General features: G+C 44.0%; 1 pseudogene across 1 annotated transcript in view; it reads left to right on the top strand.

The window, feature by feature from the left end:
- The window catches only part of LOC309601973 (complement component C9-like), a 41585-nt pseudogene extending 28702 nt beyond the window's left edge, over nucleotides 1-12883 (top strand). Inside the window, exons 6-10 of the transcript in view lie at nucleotides 1985-2234; nucleotides 9210-9338; nucleotides 11282-11459; nucleotides 11666-11889; nucleotides 12723-12883. The product of the transcript in view is annotated as a complement component C9-like (transcript). The remainder of the gene's footprint in view (nucleotides 1-1984; nucleotides 2235-9209; nucleotides 9339-11281; nucleotides 11460-11665; nucleotides 11890-12722) is intronic.
- Nucleotides 12884-13111: the final 228 nt, after the last annotated feature.

Below are 13111 nucleotides of genomic sequence, written 5' to 3'. Positions count from 1 at the left end.
TTCAGGTATGTCTGTACTAATAAACTAGCCTGGGCTAAGAGGCATGGGCATTAGCACTGGCACATGATAATCTGTAGTTTTACTAGCACACTGCCAAGATTTTGGTCTGTGCCAGTTCTCATAAGCAATGCCCATTCTGTGGTCACCTGCAGCATGTTTGAAGGGAATGTTCCCAGTAGGCAGTCTGGAGAAAGCAAGTCTGTTTTGGGGTTGCACACGAGCCATACCACTCTACCTGCCCTTTGAGACAGAGGAAAGGCCCTATCCCATTTTATTTACTAGTACAGAAGTGGCCTTAGCATCTAGTGAGGTCAAAGAGAGAGAGACCACAAAAAGTGATACTAAACACTATGGCCGAATCTAGCAGCTGGGAGCTAGTGGAATTAACCGACCAGGTCATACATCCTTTCTCACCATATACGCCAAAGTCCGTGATCGCATCATCCCATCATGTACAAGGTGCATCAACTCCATAGTGCTTAAATACACCACATGCAAGGAAGAATAGATTTGCCTCAACTAATTCAGTCGTTCAAGTTTCTTGTCAGCCTTGTTGTCTAGGACCCCTTCAGAGCTCAGATCAAATGGATATAAGGAAAACCTAAAATAACTTTTATAACTGATTAATTAAAATAATGCTGAAGAGAAAGATCTGCACTATAAAGAGAAACTGACATACAGCACTGTCTTTGTATTGGTATGAGTTTTCTTGGGATGGAAATGGACCATTTAAATCTAAAAGCATTCATCTCCACAGACTCAAAAGATCAGGTTCTGTAGCTCAGAGTATATTACAGGCTGCTTGTAGTCTAATAGGAGTGTTGGCCTCAAATTCTTGCTCAGAGGTCAGTTCAGAAAATGATTCGTGATCTGTCACTGGCAGAGGTCTGTCACTGGCAGAGGTCTATCACTGTAAACTCATGTTGCTGCAGGTTAGTGGAATGGCAGTCCCTGGTCAAGAACCCTCCAGGGTTCACCTGCAAGTTAAAGCCAGGAGCAGCCCAGGGACATCAGGAGAGTAAGGGATTTTGTACATGCTAGATGGCAGGAATATTTGCACCTACAAAAATTTCCTTACAGAGCTTTAGATGCCTGAAGATTTCTGCCAGTCCTAAGCAGCATCTGAGTCAGCAATTTAAGATCCCTTAAATGGTGCCAGCTAATGTGATGGTCAGTTACTAAATCCCTTTTAGGTACCTCCTATTAGGCACTACTGTTAAGGGAGTCACGTAAGTACTGCAGATAATAACAGGGTTTGGAAGGCATGTGTTTGCTTAAAGCCTTAAGTGCAACTATTTCACAAGATGGTATGTGTTATGGGCAGAAGCTAGGTCCTAGTTTAGATTATGATATAAAACCATCCACAGTGTAATTTATGAAAATATCAGTCACTAAACCTAGAGTTAGAATGTATGTATAGGTCACATGCCTCAAAGTTTTTTTTTTCCTGGTTAATTTTCATTTTATGATGTTATTTTGGATTTTTTGTTTTTAATTGGAGCTGTGCCCTTCCTTCTGACAGTCTGAAAATAACAGAGAAGTGATCCAAAAAAAGAGAGAACTTACTTCTTCTCTGACTATAAACAAAGATAAAACTCCAGCTGACCTCAGTGGGCAGCTTCTATTATCTGGCAAGCCATATGGAATTACTTTTCTATGTTATGAAAGTCAGAAAGGTGCTTTCGGTAGATATTGTACTTAAAGAGAAGACCTTGTTGTCAAATAGATCACAAAGGGCTTGCTGAAATTAGCAAGGGGGGAGTTCTGCAAAACTGGAAGATCTGAAATGATCTAAATCTCTTGCTGTTTCCTCAGTTTAAACTGGAAAACTTAATTTCAATTAAACAAGTCTGTCCCAAAACGCTAGATCGCATACCATGTTTAAAAGTGCTACAGCTTCTTCATAAGTATAATAGAACAGATTTTCCTGCTGTGCTGCATACCAGAATGGCGCTCTCATCTGCTTTCTTCTCCCTGCATTCAGAACCAAACCTTTCTGCATGTAAAAAGAAACATTCATCTGGGAAGATTCCAAATCCAGAGTCGTGATGTCCATCTCACACATAATTTCCTTGATGATCTAAACTTTCTGCCTCCTGAATATGAGGAGGAGGAATAAGGGGAATATTTCAAATTCCTAGAAGATTATAGAACTCATTATGTGGTCTCTGGAACTGTGGGAGGAAAATATGAACTTGTGTATGTGCTGGATGATTACACTATGTCTCAAATAGGTATGCATTATGCTGGCCTAGCTATGGCATGCAGTTTATCACCAAGTCTCCAGGCATGCAAAGAGATGGATGAGGATAGACTCGTGTATATGGAACACTACTGAGAACAGCAAAGTTCACTGTGTGCTGCTTGTGGCACACCAGTGACATTACAGAATTACATGAGTTCAACAGAGATGAGAGTCAGTCTTTGTAACTTCTAGCATTATTTGAAGCCTGTATTTTAAGTCTGTAATTGAGAAAAAAAAATCTTAAACAAACCTCTTCAAAATATTAGCAATACTAATTGGTGTGTGTATTGGGTTTGCGTGGCAAGGTTTTGGTAGCAGGGGGTCTACAGGGGCAGCTTCTGTGAGAAGCTGCTAGAAGCTCCCTCTATGTCCGATAAAGCCAATACCAGCCAGCTCCAAGTCAGACCCACTGCTGGCCAAGGCTGAGCCAATCAGCAATGGTGGTAGCGCCTCTGGGATAACATATTTAAGAAGGGGAAAAAGTTGCTGCGTGACAGAAATTGCACCCGGAGAGAGGAGTGACAATATGTGAGAGAAGCAACTCTGCAGACACCAAGGTCAGTGAAGAAGGAGGGGGAGAAGGTGTTCCAGGCACCAGAGCAGAGATTCCCCTGCAGCCTGTGATGAAGACCATGGTGAGGCAGGCTATCCCCATGCAGCCCATGGAGGTTAACGGTGGAGCAGGTATCCACCTGCAGCCCGTGGAGGACCCCATGCCAGAGCAGGTGGATGTGCCTGAAGGAGGCTGTGACTCTGTAGGAAGCCCACACTGGAGCAGGCTCCTGGCAGGACCTGTGGACCCATGGAGAGAGGACCCCACGCTGGAGCAGGTTTGCTGGCAGGACTTGTGACCCCGTGGGAGACCCACGCTGGAGCAGTCTGTTTCTGAAGGACTGCACCCTGTGGACGGGACCCATGCTGGAGCAGATCGTGAAGAACTGCAGCCCATGGGAAGGACTCACGTTAGAGAAGGTCATGGAGGACTGTCTCCTGTGGGAGGGACCCCATGCTGGAGCAGGGGAGGAGTGTGAGGAGTCCTCCCCCTGAGGAGGAAGGAGTGACAGAAACAACATGTGATGAACTGACCGCAACCCCCATTCCCCTGCGCCGCATGGGGGAAGGAGGTAGAGAAAATCAAGAGTAAAGTTGAGCCCGGGAAGAAGGGAGGGGTAGGGGGAAAGTGTTTTAAGATTTAGTTTTTAATTCTCATTATCCTACTCTTATTTGATTTGTAATAAATTAAATTAATTTTCCTCAATGTCGTGGTTTAACCCCAGTCGGCAACTAAATGTCATAACAGTCTTTCAGGGCAGAAGAAAGGGTGTGTGGTGTGGGATTGTTGCATGCTGAAGCCAGTTCTGGTTCCATCACTGCAGCACTTTGCTCGGTTTCATCAAAGTTCATTCTTCATTAATTTGGGTGATTCAGTATTATACAGTATTATATCACAATTAACATCATACAATTCAGTTCATTGGCTATTTTTGCCCAGGATTAAAGCCCCTTGAGGTACACATCGGACTCCCCCATCCTCCCACATCACCCACCAAGTGCACCCGGGTCCCTGAGCAAAAGCAATCCCACAAATGGGTTTGCCTTTGCCCAAGGCAGGAATAACCCAGACTGTCTTCCCCAGCATATTTTTTAGGTGCACTACAGGGATTTTATCCCCTTCTACAGTACGTAAAAGTTTTGATTGGGCAGGGCCAGCTCGACTGGCAGATCCCCTAGTGTTGACTAACCAGGTGGCCTTTGCTAAATGTGTATCCCAATGTTAGAATGTCCCAGCACCCATTGCTCTCAGTGTAGTCTTTAACAGTCCATTGTATGCTTTGATTTTCCCGGAGGCTGGTGCATGACAGGGGATGTGATATACCCACTCAATGCCATGCTCTTTGGCCCAAGTGCCTATGAGGTTGTTTCAGAAATGAGTCTGACTCAATTCTTTCTGGGGTGCCATGTAGCCATAGGACTTGCTTTTCAAGGCCCAGGACAGTGTTCCTGTTACTTTTTATTGCAATATCCCAATAAAAAATGTATCAGCACAGGTATTTGTAAAAGAGAAGCACAAACAATCCAGCTTCTGTTGTCATTACTCAAGCCCCCATTTGAAATAGTTCTTCTTCCGGGTCACTTGATAGAGAGGGCTTACGATCAGACTGTAATTTGGAATATGCATTCTCCAAAAACCCACAACACCCAAGAAAGCTTGTGTTTCCTTTTTGCTAGTTGATGGAGACACAGCTGTTATTTTGTTGATTACATCCATTGCGACCTGACGACGTCCATCTTGCCATTTTCTTCCTAAAAACTGGATCTCCTGTGCAGGTCCCTTGACCTTACTTTGTTTTATGGCAAAGTCGGCCCCCAGAAGGATTTGGACTATTTTCTTCCCTTTCTCAAAAACTGCTGCTGCTGTGTTGCCCCATACGATGATATCATCAATGTATCGCAGGTGTTCTGGAGCCCCACCCTGTTGCAATGCACTCTGGATCAGTCCATGGCAAATGGTGGGGCTGTGTCTCCACCCCTGGGGCAGTCGATTCCAGGTATACTGGACGCCCCTCCAAGTGAAAGCAAACTGTGGCCTGCACTCTGCTGCCAAAGGGATTGAGAAAAACGCATTAGCAATGTCAGTTGTGGCATACCACTTGGCTGCCTTTGACTCCAATTCGAATTGAAGTTCTAGCATGTCTGGCATGGCAGCACTCAACGGCGGCGTGACTTCGTTCAGGCCCCGATAGTCTACTGTTAGTCTCCACTCTCCATTAGACTTTCGCACTGGCCATATGGGACCGTTAAAAGGTGAGCGAGTCTTGCTGATCACTCCTTGGCTCTCCAGTCGACAAATCAGCTTATGGATGGGAATCAGGGAGTCTCTGTTGGTGCGATATTGCTGCTGGTTGTGGTAGCGATTGGCACCTGTTGTTCTTTGACCCTCAGCAACCCCACAATAGAAGGGTCCTTTGAGAGACCGGGCAGGGTAGACAGCTGTTTAATTTCCTCCGTCTCCAAGGCAGCTATACCAAAAGCCCACCGGTACCCTTTTGGGTCCTTGAAATACCCTCTCCTGAGGTAGTCTATGCCAAGGATGCACGGGGCCTCTGGGCCAGTCACAATGGGGTGCTTCTGCCACTCATTCCCCGTTAAGCTTACTTCAGCCTCCAATACAGTCAGCTGTTGGGATCCCCCTGTCACTCCAGAAATACAGATGGGTTCTGACCCTTTATAGCTTGATGGCATTAGGGTACACTGTGCACTGGTGTCCACTAGAGCCTTATACTCCTGTGGGTCTGATGTGCCAGGCCATCGAATCCACACAGTTCAGTACACCCAATTGTCCCTTTCCTCCACCTGGCTGGAGGCAGGGCCCCTCTAGTCCTGGTCATAGCATTCGTTACTCACTTCTTGTAAATGCCAATCAGAAGTCCCTTTATTAAGATCGGCAGATAAATCAGCCCTTCTGCTCTGTCTAGGGAACTGCTCACTGGAAACCAGAGCAGCAATTTTCCTGGGAGAACCCCCTTTTGTAGTTGTTTTTCCTTGCAACTCACGTACCTGTGCCTCTAGGGTCGCGGTAGGTTTTCCATCCCACGTCCTCATATCCTCTCCGTGGTCATACAGGTAAAACCATAGGGTGCTCGGTGGTGTGTACCCTCTATATCTTCTCTCTTGAGCAGAGGGATGCTGACTCCTAATAGCTGAGATACTGGTCCGTACAGGTGGAGAGTAGTTCATATCCTCTTTGAGGTCCTGGAATTCCCAGGACAGTTTCTCCACAGCTGAGACGAGGGAGGAAGAGAGACTTTCTTCGTATACGTGGAGTTGGCCAGCCACTTCATCCACCGTTGGTCCCTCTTCATCTTTCCAGGTCAGTATTGACAAGGAGTTGGCATACGATGCTGATGCACTCTGTACAAACTTCCACCACATGGGTCGTGTGCACTGGACTTCATCTGGATCTTTGGATAACTGCTCGTTGTCCAGGTCATTATAAATCACCTCCAGCACGGCTAATTCCCTCAGGTACTGGATACCTCTCTCCATGGTGGTCCATTTGCCTGGGTGACATATAACATCTTCCTTGAAGGGATACCTTTCCTTCACGCCTGAGAGGAGTCGCCTCCAGAGGCTGAGGGCTTGTGCCCCTTTTCCAATCGCTTTGTCAATGCCCCCTTCCCTAGAAAGGGATCCCAGCTGCTTGGCTTCCCTACCCTCTAATTCCAGGCTGTTGACCCCATTATCCCAGCATTGGAGGAGCCAGGTGATGATGTGCTCGCCTGGACGACGACTGAAATCTTTTCGCATATCTCGCAGCTCACTCACGGACAGGGATCAGGTGGTTTCCATCTCATTTATGAGTTCTTCCTCTTCCTCCTCCTGTTCTCGTGATGGCCCTGCTTTTTCATCATCCCTTTCTAAATGAGTTGACTTTCACTTCCAAGATTTCTTCTTGTGTGCGACTGATACCAGCACGGGTTGGTTCTCTGGTTCAGCTGCAGTGCCTGTTGCCGGGATTTGAGTAACTAACTACAATGCCTGTCACTGGGGTTTGAGTAGCCGCAGTGCTTGTTGTGGGGGTTGGAGTAGCTGCAGTATTCTTAAATAGTTGTTTAACCCTAAGCAAGACCTGACATGCATTCAGGAGAAATAGCAATAGGAACATGATGGTTTGAACATCCCAAGGATATTCAAAATTCTCAAGAGCTATTGTAATTAGCCTGGAGGAGAAGGGGAAGATGGAGGAAGGTGTCTCCACCGTAGGCTGGCTCTCCGAGGAGAAAAAGTAAAAAATGTAATTATTAATAATTTCCAGTAGATGGCTCCCGAAGTACAGAGGTGACAGCAATGCTGAGTACAAATATGAGATTGATCTCATGACCAATAATTTTATCATACCATAAGCCAGTGTTACACAGTACAGCAAAGCGACAACCTTAATCCATCTCCCAGAGGTGATAAACAGCACATAAATACTGATAAACAGTATATATGGCAAGTAAGGTGTTACATAACACAACTCTGAGAGCAAGCACAACAACTCTGAGAACAAGTAAATCAACATTGTGACCAGCAATTACTAAACTAATATAATGAATGCTTATAACAAATTTGTTTTAACATGCTCTGGTCAGATCTGTCATTATCTCAAACCCTTCAAGCCCCACGTTGGGTGCCAAAAAGGACTGCTGTGGTTTAACCCCAGCCCGCAACTAAGCACCACACAGCTGCTCACTCACCCTCACCATCCATAGTGGGATGGGGGAGAGAATCGGGGAAAAAAAAGTAAAACCCGTGGGTTGAAATAAAGACATTTTAATAGGACAGCAGAGGAAGAGGAAATAATAATAGTAATAATAACGATAAAAGAATATACAAAACAAGTGATGCACAATGCAATTGCTCACCACCCGCTGACCGATGCCCAGCCCATCCCCGAGCAGCGATCACTGGCCCCTGGCCAACTCCCGCCAGTTTATATACTGAGCATGACGTCATATGATATGGAATAGCCCTTTGGCCAGTTTGGGTCAGCTGTCCTGGCTGTGCCCCCTCCCAGCTTCTTGTGCACCCGGCAGAGAGCATGGGAAGCTGAAAAGTCCTTGACCAGTGTAAGCACTCCTTAGCAACAACCAAAACATCAGTGTGTTATCAACATGATTCTCATCCTAAATCCCAAACACAGCACTATACCAGCTACTAGGAAGAAAATTAACTCTATCCCGGCCGAAACCAGGACACCCAAGTCGAGTCTGTTTTGCCCATGACGGTAATTGGTGAATGATCTCTCTCTGTCCTTATCTTGACCCAGGAGCCTTTCGTTATATTTTCTCTCCCCTGTCCAGCTGAGGAGGGGAGTGATAGAGCGGCTTTGGTGGGCACCTGGCATCCAGCCAGGGTCAACCCACCACAGTGTGATATGATTCACAAGAGATCACAATGTCTAGAAAATCTGCCTAAACCTTAAATCCAATTTGCTAGTTGGTACCTTCTTGTGGTACAATCACTCTAAGAGTATGATGGTGGCATAAAATAAGAAATAAATTGAAGAACTTCCTAGAAATCATATGGTGCACTTAAGCGTGTTGAAACTGTTTTTATAGACTTTAACATTCACACTGAAATTTTCCTTGCCCTGGTTAAGATAGGAAAGTAGTAACTTGATCCTCCCTCATGTGCAGTTCAGATACATGTGGTTTTGTAATGGATTAAAGTGATCATTCTGGAATAAAGTTAGAAAAGCCAATTTTCATTCTGATTTTGGAGGTCAGAAAATAAGTACCTGCTCCATGCAGCACCAACAACAATATTGCTATCAGATATTCAGAATATGCAAAGGGACATGGGGCAAAGATGTCACTTATGTATCCCAGTATTATTCTGTTCAGCACCTGGAGATTGTGGTGCTGTACCAATCTTAAGCAAAATTCTTTCTGAACACAAAGGTAAAGCTCCAAATGATATGTTTGAGTTTAATAAATAGAAAGGAGGTGTTGGAGGTAGTAGAGGACAGATGAGGACTGAAACTTATGGAATAGAGTACTTGTAAGAGATTAGTGGCATTAATAAACTTTATGGGGAAAAGGAGTGGAGAAACAGTGCATTTGAGGTTGGGAGACAGAGACTGGGAGGATTGAATAATTTAGCACACAGAAAGATAAGCAGCTGAGAAACAAAATTCTCATAGAATAGTTGGAAAGAGTAGTCCCTTGAGGGACATCTACTTTCAGCTAGATGAAGGAAAATATTTTTGGAGGGTTTTGGTATTTTCCTAATTACGGTAGATCTCACCTGCCTCTGTGCAGGCACTTCAAATGCGGTCATCCTCACATTCATTTCATGGAAGAGGAGAAATGGGAAGAAGAAAGCCATAAACATTTCCAATAGCCCTGAAATTTATCCTCCAAGAATAATAACATCACATGGTCATTCTGTCCCTCTAAGCACCTATTTCTACTTCCAGGTATCACTGTAGAAGATGCGAAAAGATGCCTCGGCTGTCACTTAGATGCCAATACTGCATATAAAGACTTAAATGCCAATGTTAATATTAATGGTGGTAAATGTGAAAAGATTAATGTGAAGGACAATTGTAAATATATCCTTATTTTACGTTATATCTTTTCCTTAAGGAAAGATGATATCAATTTCTTCCCCTTTTATAATCAATATAATTATTGCTGTTAGGGAAAGGACAAATCCAGTAGCCCAGTAGAGGTGAGGCTGACGTACTTCCAAGCTCCCAGGTCAAGCCAGGCTGAGCATGTGTTCCCAGTAGGCACACACACAAACACATTTATATAACACATATATACATAATACACATGGCTAGCCACACAAATCAATATAGACAGAAACACAGCATTCAGGCAAACGTAAACAGCACCAATGGCTTCATCCTGTTCTCCTCTCTGATCAGGTTGAAAGTCTGTTAGTGGGAAATGTCACAGAATCACAGAATGTTTGAGGTTGGAAGGTCCTCTGGAGTCCATCTTGTCCAACTCCCCTGCTCAAGCAGGGTCATCTAGAGCAGATGTGCTCCCCAGGCAGCACAACCCTCAGGTATTTCAGCCCCTCCTCAATATAAATATATAGACTTGATCCTTAGTCTCCCTGTTGCTGGCACCTGGATATACAACCCCCCAAGGCCCACAGCTCCACTCCCATTGCTGGTATAGACCCCCTGATGCACACCAACACATGCACCCACTATGGATGCCTCCAGTAACTGGCCTTAGGTGTTCAGTCTACCCAGCAATTGGCCCTTGGATCCTCTTGTCTCCAATTGCCTCACGCACATGCAAATAGGTCTTAGTCAACCCCAGGACCTCAGGGTCTCTCCAGTATTTGGTCTAGAACCCCTGGTCGCTCCAGTAGCCATCTCCTCTGGTTGTCTCACTCTAGACATGTACATATCCGGGCCAGACTTACAGCCACTTTGATACTTGGCTCCCAAGCCACTTACCCTATTCATCTGCTATTCTTGCTTGATATTTGCTAGTAATCACACTGACATATGTATCCTCACTCACTCCAGTTAATGGCACCACAAACACCAGGTCTCTGTCACCCATTGTCCAACTCCAGTTGCTGGCACACAGATCTCCATAGACATACATGCATGCATGCAGAATAGAGTCCCCTCACCCAGGAAAATAGCTAGAAATGGAATTTAATGGGAAGCCAGGACAGACTGCAAAGATCAAGGACAGTACATGGCAGAGAAGCTCACTGATCAGCCACCTTTATACATGCAATCAGCCCCTTTTTTGCCTTTATCCCTCTATTTTCTCATGCTTGTTCCTCCCAAAGCCACATTGATCCCTCCCTTACCTCTTCAATGGTACTCCCCTAAATATACCCTAAGTATTTAAGTTTTGTACAATCCCAAACTGCCCTTCTTTGCATCCAGAGTACTCATCCTCAGCCCCATCCTGTGGAGGTAATGGCTCTGCTGGGACAGGCCTGGGAGGAGTCAAGGCAGGGGCTCCCTTTCTCTGATTAGGCTACTTGTGTTCCCCTGTTCCTCTCTGCTCCTTTGTGTGTCTGGAGATGAGTATTTTATCACATGACCTAAAAATTGCAAAAGGCAAGGAGATTTACTACCGAGCACAGAAGAGGCAATTATTTTCAGTCTTGTAGTGCTCTGTTCTTGTGTTTTAGTTATGAAGCACAAGCTCCTACTATTCCTATTCCCACCCTTTTCTCGTTCAACTCAGGTGATACAGTACCATTACTCATATTATCTTTGGCTTATTATCAAATGGCTATGATCTCCATAATGTCTCTCCTTTTGCCCTACCCCTTCTTTTCCTTTCAGATATAGGGTTTTCTAATTTAATTGCAAAATAGATTTCCTCCCACATAAGAGGTATGAGCAAAGAAAGATTGAATTCCACCACAACCAGTGAGTGAAGGGTTCTTCTCTCTACTGTCATTTTACAGAGATGGACTGTTGCACTAAAAGGACAACTGTTCTTCAAAATGTATGAGCATTAAACTTTTTTCTTCATCCCTTCTTCTTTCTTTCTGCAGCAGAGCTTAAGGATGATGTTGTCATTGATGATGTCATTTCCTTAGTTGATGGAGGGAAGATTGACTTTTCAGTTAAAATAAAAGAATGTTACTGCAAGGATCCAAAATGGTTGACATCAAGGATTACATACAGTGGGCTAAGTCTTTTGTTGATGCTCCTGTAGTGAAACAGCAACGGGTAAGTACAACCTCTTCAAAGGTGCAGCTCTTACAGTTTGAAAGTTTTTGTTCTAAGATGGAGGTGAGGCTCCAAGTTCATCATGAACTTTCAGGTATTTTCTTCATCTTGACAGTTTCTTCAGATGCTTACTCTAGTGATGTGTATATCAAAAGGATTCAGAACTATGGAAAAGTCTGTTATGCATGGGCTTTTTTCTTCTACAGCCTTCTCTAATACGTACACTTGTTCCAGTTGAGAAATGCATATTTAAAGAAGCAAAATTTGGAAAGAGCAATTGAAGACTACATTACCAAATACAGTGTGTACAAATGTGAACCCTGCAAAAATGGAGGCACCCTTGTGCTGGTAGATGGAGCCTGTACATGTATGTGCTCAAGCTACTTTAAGGGAATTGCTTGTCAGATTCCCAAATCTACATTAACTAAAGGTTAGTAAATACTCCAGACAGACTAAAACAAACATATTTGTTATTATGAACAATATCCTGATAAAAGGAGCCTTCATAAGGACAGAAGTAGTACTTCCTTATACCTACTGCTGGTAAATCTCATGGGTATATGGTATGGAAATTAGTGTAAGTTACTGGGTTCTTTCCATAAAGAGGGCACTCTAAATTAGTGTTCACTGTCCCACATACATCGTTGTGCCTTGGAATGACACCCCAAATTCATTTAAGTAAATAGGAACATTATTGAAGCATGGTGCAGTAATGGTAAACTGATTTCAGGCAAAAGCAATTTCACCATGCCATAAGCTATTTTGTCTTCAATTTCCTGCAAAAGCACTGTGTTTGCTAATATATGATCACATTTCATAATTATTGTGCTAGCTTAATATCAGATTGGTCCACAAAGGGGAAGAGGGAGATGAATGCAGTTCTGCAACTGATAATGTAAAACATTTATTGTGCAGTAAACTCATTCCCTGTGGCCAAGTTTTTAAAGCACAGGTGCCCAAAATGGGCCTTAGAACTTAATATTCAGGCAGCTTCCTAGGGTGATAAAAATGTTGAAACTTCTGGGCCCTTAAGCAGTGCCACTGACAAGGGCATTTTCAAAAGCCAAATCTGTGCAGATGGGATGTATGCTGGAGGGTGCAATGATCTGCAGAGTCACCATAACTGAGAATGTAAAAATTGAATCATGGTCCACCTTGACTACCCTCAAAAGTGCTGAGTAAAAAGCTCTAATTAATCTTTCTGTCACTGCACAGAAGACAGAGAGATGCTGGACTAATCCTAGTATGGTGTCTTAATACCAGTTGTCACTGATGAAGGCTGGAGCTGTTGGAGTGCCTGGTCCACCTGCATTAATGGAGAAAGCACTCGAACTCGCCAGTGTGATAATCCTACACCAGAACCTGGTGGCAGACCATGGCAAGGAGAAAGCATTGAAAAACAGCCCTGTGGAGAAGCAAAATAGTTATGCTGCTCAAAAACAGATAAGCAGCCTTTCTTAAGTACTAATGTGTTATTGCAGTTTAGAATAAATGGTCAGCCAATATTTGGGGCATTTCAGTGACACAGGTGAAGAAGTGATGGATAAGCCCACTTACATGTTTCATTGAAATCTGTGACTTGATATAGCTTTTAAAAACAGCCACCTTGTAGCTCTAATTTGTGAATGGTTAGATTTGTATTTTAATGTCTT

This window comes from Platalea leucorodia (genome assembly GCF_965183815.1).
Source record: "Platalea leucorodia genome assembly, chromosome: W".
Taxonomy (NCBI): domain Eukaryota; kingdom Metazoa; phylum Chordata; class Aves; order Pelecaniformes; family Threskiornithidae; genus Platalea; species Platalea leucorodia.
This window is presented reverse-complemented; position numbering and strand designations above follow the sequence as displayed.